A 6351-nucleotide genomic window follows, 5' to 3' on the forward strand; every position below is an offset into this window, starting at 1 on the left:
CAATTATGCCACGTCGAGGACGCCTTGGACTTGTATATATATTCAAAGAGAACAAGATTTCTAAGGCAAGGACAAGGCTCCAAGAATTTTTTTTTCTTCTTTTTTTCTTTCTTCTTTCCATGGAGCCGTGCTCCATTTTTCCATTTTCTCTTGATTTTTCTTTGTTTTTCTTGAAAACTAGAGTGACTCATGCATATATATCCCATAATTAATTGTCACATGCCAAGCATCATGGAAAATTTAGCATGAATTTCTTGTGGAATGGCCCTCCTTGAACCCATAAATATTAGGCTAAATTTTCTTATTTTTTTTTGGCCCAATTCTTCATGAATCACATTTTAAAATTTCCGAAACAAATTTTCAAAATTCCAATCTTGCCCTTAGGTCTTCTTCGTTTTTCACATTCAAGTCTCCATAATCGCCACACACTTGCTAAGAAAAAAAATTCAAGCATATATATTATTTCTCACAAATCAACATATTTCAAATTTTTCGAATATGCAAAATGCCGGATATAACGGACGGTCCTGGGATACAATGTCTTCAAGCTCAAAACCCATCAATTTGGAAGACAAAGTATTGATCAAAACATGTTTCCTTTTAAGGCATCCAACTACGTTATCTTTTCCCTTTTTGTATTGGATTACGTAAGGGAAGGATTCAAGGAATTCAACCCATTTGGCATGCCTTTTGTTCAACTTACCTTGGGCCTTAAGATGCTTTAAGGACTCATGGTCGGTCCGAATCACAAACTCTTTAGGCCACAAGTAGTGTTGCCAATTTCCCAAAGCACGAATTAAGGCATACAACTCAAGATCATAGTAGTATAATTCAAAGTCGCTCCTTGAGTTTTTCACTAAAACACAATGGCTTTTGGTCTTGCATTAAAATGGCTCCAATACCCACTTTGCTTGCATCACATTCAATCTCAAATATTTTGTCAAAGTCGGGTAATTGCAACAATGGTGCGGAGCTAAGCATTTGTTTTAAAGTTTCAAAGGCATTAGCTTGCTCCGTACCCCAAGAAAAAGGTTTGTCCTTTTCTGGATTACCTCGGTCAAAGGAGCGGCTATGGTACTAAATCCTTTAACAAAAAGCCTATAGAAACTAGCCAAGCCATGAAAGCTTCATACATCTCCAATGGATTTTGGAGTGGGCCAATTTCTTATGGCTTCTATTTTGGATTCATCAACCTCAACCCCCCTTGAGCTCACAACAAATCCCAAGAAAACAACTTCATCCACACAAAAGGAACATTTATCAACATTGGCATAAAGTTGTTCTCGTCTAAGCACTTCAAACACACATTTCAAATGAATAACATGCTCATCCATGGTTTTACTATACACCAAAATATCATCAAAGTAAACAACCACAATTTGCCAATAAAAGGTTTCATCACATGATTCATCAAACGCATGAAAGTACTAGGAGCGTTAGTGAGGCCAAAAGGCATCACCAACCATTCATATAGACCAAACTTGGTCTTGAATGCGGTTTTCCACTCATCTCCGGATTCATCCGGATTTGATGATACCCGCTCCTAAGATCTATCTTAGAGAATACGCATGAACCATTCAACTCATCAAGCATGTCATCAAGACGAGGGATGGGATGGCGATACTTTATCGTTATCTTGTTGATGGCACGACAATCAACACACATGCGCCATGATCCATCTTTTTTTGGCACCAAAATCACGGGCACGGCACATGGGCTCATACTTTCTTGCGCAACTCCCTTTTCAAGGAGTTCATCTATTTGCCTTTGAAGCTCCTTAGTGTCATCCGGGTTGGCTCTATAAGCCGGTTTGTTTAGCAATTGAGAACCCGGAACAAAGTCAATTTGGTGTTCAATTCCCCTCGAGGGTGGTAACCCTTTTGGGAGCTCCGTTGGGAACACATCATCAAATTCCTACAAAAGAGAAGAAATAGAGCTAGGAAAGGAAGGGGTTAGCTCATTAGTGTGAAACGCATAGTCCCTATGCATGAGGAGAATCACCGGTTGACGCTCCCCAATTCCTCCCTAATTTCCCACAATTCGCCAAAGAGACACCTTGGTTTTTCCTCTAAGCTCTCCTTTCTTTCCACTCAACTCTTGAGAACTACCCTCCTCTACTCCCTCTTCCCCCACATTCTTCTTTTGCAATGCACTACGACCCTTCTCCTTCAACTCCCTCATTTTGTTATAGATCTCACCCACTGGGAGGGGTCATGGGATTCAAGACATGTTTGACACCATTGTGAACAAGGGTGTATTGGTTAGTTCTCCCATTATGGTTGACGGACCTATCATATTGCCATGGTCGGCCAAGTAGGAGATGACACGCTTGCACAACATCACATAACACCTCATCGTGATACTTCCCAACTGTGAATTTGATGATAGCTTGCCTAGTCACCTTCAATTCACCACATTCATTGAGCCATTGAAGCTTGTAGGTTTCATGGCGGGTGGTGGGAAGTTTCAAGAAATCAACAAGGGTGGTACTAGCAACATTGGCACAACTCCCACTATCAATGATCATGATGCTAGTGTTTTGGTTAATGATGCACTTGGTGGAAGAGATTTTCCCGTTGACTTGGGTCATCCATTGCTTTGCTTATCATGGTTCTTCGCACCACATAAGAGAGGTACAATAGGCTCATCATCGCCTTCAACACCATCCCCTTCACTATCATGTTGTTCATTCTCATGATCGCCCTCATCATCTCCTTCCTCACATTCTCCCTCATCCTCACTATAAGTGTCTCTCAAAATAAACGCTCTACGATTAGGGCATTCACTTGCTCTATGACCGAAGCCATGACATTTAAAGCATTGAATAGGAGTTTTCGTACCTCCTTCTTTTGGAGCAAACTTCGGAGATTGTTTGTCAACTTGCTTCTCAACTTGAGAATTCTTCACAAATGGTTTCTTGGCTTTCGTATGGGGCCTTATTCTTTTGCCAATTGGAGGAGAAGGCTCCTCGTTCTTTGTTATTGTTCCATGAACTCACATAGCCCCTTGACTTATTGATTTTGTCTTCCTTGAGACCCTCCTCTATTTCAATAGCCGCCCGCAGTTTCTTCAATGCTCCCATAGTTGTGGAGTCTCATTTGGGAGACAATATCACTATTTAACCCGGATCGAAACCGAGTCATAGCATTTAACTCATCCTCATCAAAGTCGATTCTCATCTTGACAATTTGGAACTCATCATAATATTCCTCCACACTCTTTTTGTTTTGCCTTAAAGTATACACCTTCTTGAGTTGTTCTTGTTTGTAGCGTTCGATGACATACTTACGTCGCATGGCGTCTTTCAATTCATCCCAAGTAGGTGTGGGAGGAAGCCCAATAATTCTTCTTGCCTTCACTTGAGTTTCCCACCATGTGGAGGCATACCCTTCGAATTGGGCAATGGCGTAAGATGCCTTTTTCACCCTGGGACATGTCATTCGTCAAGAAGATCCTATCACAATGCATCACCCAATCAAGAAATGCATCGGGGTCACTTCCTCCTTTGAAGATTGGGAGAGTAACCTTGATAGAATTGAGACTCGTGTCTCGCCCTCCTCCATAACCGTGATTCCCATGAAAATCTCCATCGTCATCATAACCTTGATGGTCACGACCTCGTACCCTTCACGAGCTTGTTACCCTCTTTGCCTACCCATGTAAGGGTTAGGACCATGCCTTCCACCCCTCCCTCGATAACCTCCTTGTGCTTGCCCTCGTTGCCTCCAACCTTGGTCACCATATCGTTCATGCTCGAGTAGGGCTTCCTCTATCTCATCATCATTTGGTTGTTGGATGTTTGGATGGTGTTGGGGTGGCATAGGTGCATTTAGGTGTGGATCATTTGGATGTGGGTCATTTGGAGTTTGATCTTGTGGGGGTGGATTGTTCCGTTGGCACAACGGGAATGTTGTTTGGTGGGGTGAGAGTTGTGTTTTGGGGAGTGTTTTGGGGGGGTTTTTGGGAGCGGGGTTATATAGATGATGGAAGGTGCCGGGTGATAATGTAAGTGAAGTGCTTCGAGTAGCTCCACTTGTGCCCCCTTGGTATTGCACTCGAGGCGAATACGAGACCTCCCTACTACCTCCTTCAATTGCTTCCACCCTACTTCCCAAGTTTTCCATTCGACCATCCATACTACCAACCTTATCGTTCAAGGCTTGTAAGGCCCTCATTACATCTACTAGCGTAAGTTCCCCGGGAACTTGTGTTTCATCCTCCGTAGCCATGGTACCTATTAAAGACACTCAACAAAACAAGCAAACACGTTAGATTAGTAAAATCAACTCACAATCGCTCAAGTGTGCGCACCTTTAATTTGCCTCACAAATTGCTTCCGCCAAAGATTGTGGGCTTGTTAATGTCGACTAGTCACAAGGGTTCAAATTCTACTCTTGGTCGGAATAGATTCTTGTTAGACTAAGAAAGACGGACGACTCAATGCAATCTAACGGACTTGAACCAAGGAATTAGCAACGAAGCAAAAACTAAGAAAAGCACGAAAGAATTGGCACGAAAGAAATGCGGACACAAGAACTAGCAAACACAAGTAGGAACAACTACTAAATGGCTACTAGTTGAGAGACACAAGAAAATGGAATGCTAAAAATTGGAAAATAAATCGAATTTCGGGCCCGGGTAGGTGATAACTTGAAAGTGGTCTTGAAGTCCCAAATGATCCAAGGTATCAATTTGAAATAATGGAAATTTTAAAATTTCTATACTCTTTTTTTTTTTTTTTTTTTTTTGTTCCCTACCAAAGGATTAGGGACACAAGACCATCAACTAAGGATCAAGAATTTTTTTGAGAAATGAAAGTGGTTGAAATGAAATTTGGAATTAAAAAAGGTACCAGAGTATACGGTTTGAGCTTGAGAATACGGTCCGTATTGTGGTTTACGGTCCGTATTTTGTGTCCGTATTTAGTGATGCCCAAAACAGACGCTCCTTGCCTTTTACGACCCACAAGATACGGGCCGTATTGTGGTTTACGGTCCGTATTTAACGATGTCTTTTCTAGGCAGAATGCTCCAATCCTTGTTCCTTTTATACGACTGGGGAATACGGTCCGTATTGTGATTTACGGTCCGTATTGTGGTTTACGGTCCGTATTTTGGGTTTACGGTCCGTATTTAACAAGGATGCCAAATTCCAACAGCTACTATTTCAAGATCCAAGTTTACGACCACGGATTACGGTCCGTAATTTTCAATGTTCCCGGCTTTTCAACGATTTTCGTGTTGAACTCGAATTTCTCGAATTTTGGACCAAATTTCTTGGATCCGATGACGTTCTTGGGCCCACTAACCTAGTATTTACCCTTTGGGGTAGAAAAACACTTTTCCAAAACTTTGGGTATAAACTTTTGGATCTAACTTTCCTTTTGAGTCTTCTTCTCCACTTGAATCTATGAAGATAGCTCAAGAATACATGAACATTCAAATTTCTAGCTACCTTCAAATCAACTCATTTTACCCCCAAATTTCGGATTTAGGCTCCCTTAACCTAGTAGAACAAAGCCCAATGGTTATCAACTCCCAATTTTTCGTCACAAATCAAAACCCACCAAGTTGTTCTTCAACTTTTTCTAAAGCTTCAACCCAACAATGGTAGATTCTTCAATATTGACCCGAATGACACGAAATTTGAAGATTTGAAACCCTAACGTACTAAGGAATAAGAATCTAATAACAAAATAACAAAACAAACACAAAATTTTTGGGGTTTTTTTGGTGGAAAATTTCCAGTTTTTATTTTATTTTATATATATATATATATAGTAACAAACCCTAGGCTAGATTTGATAGAACAAATCTAATCCAAGCTCTGATACCAATTGATACAATAATTCAAAACGAAACAACAAGAAAATGCAAGAAATAAAAGAGATAGATAATTTGACACAACTTAGACTCAATTTAGCAACCAAAGTTATAGAAAACTAAGACCTCTAAATTTAAGAATAAGAAGCAACCAAATTCTTAGGATGACCAAGAGGGATTAGAATTCCCTAATAACCTATCCTCTCAACAAACACTCAATCAAAGGTTTCACAATCTCTCAACTCTCAAGAGTTTTACAATATCAAATATGAATATTCAAAATAGTCTAAGTCTTCCATGAAGAAGAAGAGAACTATTTATACTATGCTAGAAATAAAAGAAAGCAAAATGACATAAACACCCTTAATGAAACAAGGGCCTTGTTTGGCTATTCTTCTTTCTTCAAAATCTTGAAATCTCCTTTGCAAGAATAGCCAACTCTTCATCTTTTAGCCATTGTGGTAACTTCCCATTTCCTCTTCTTCTCCCCAAGCAATCTTCATCAACAAATGGACTTGGGATCCAAGGT

This window comes from Lycium ferocissimum, unplaced genomic scaffold (genome assembly GCF_029784015.1).
Source record: "Lycium ferocissimum isolate CSIRO_LF1 unplaced genomic scaffold, AGI_CSIRO_Lferr_CH_V1 ctg5519, whole genome shotgun sequence".
Classification (NCBI taxonomy): Eukaryota; Viridiplantae; Streptophyta; class Magnoliopsida; order Solanales; family Solanaceae; genus Lycium; species Lycium ferocissimum.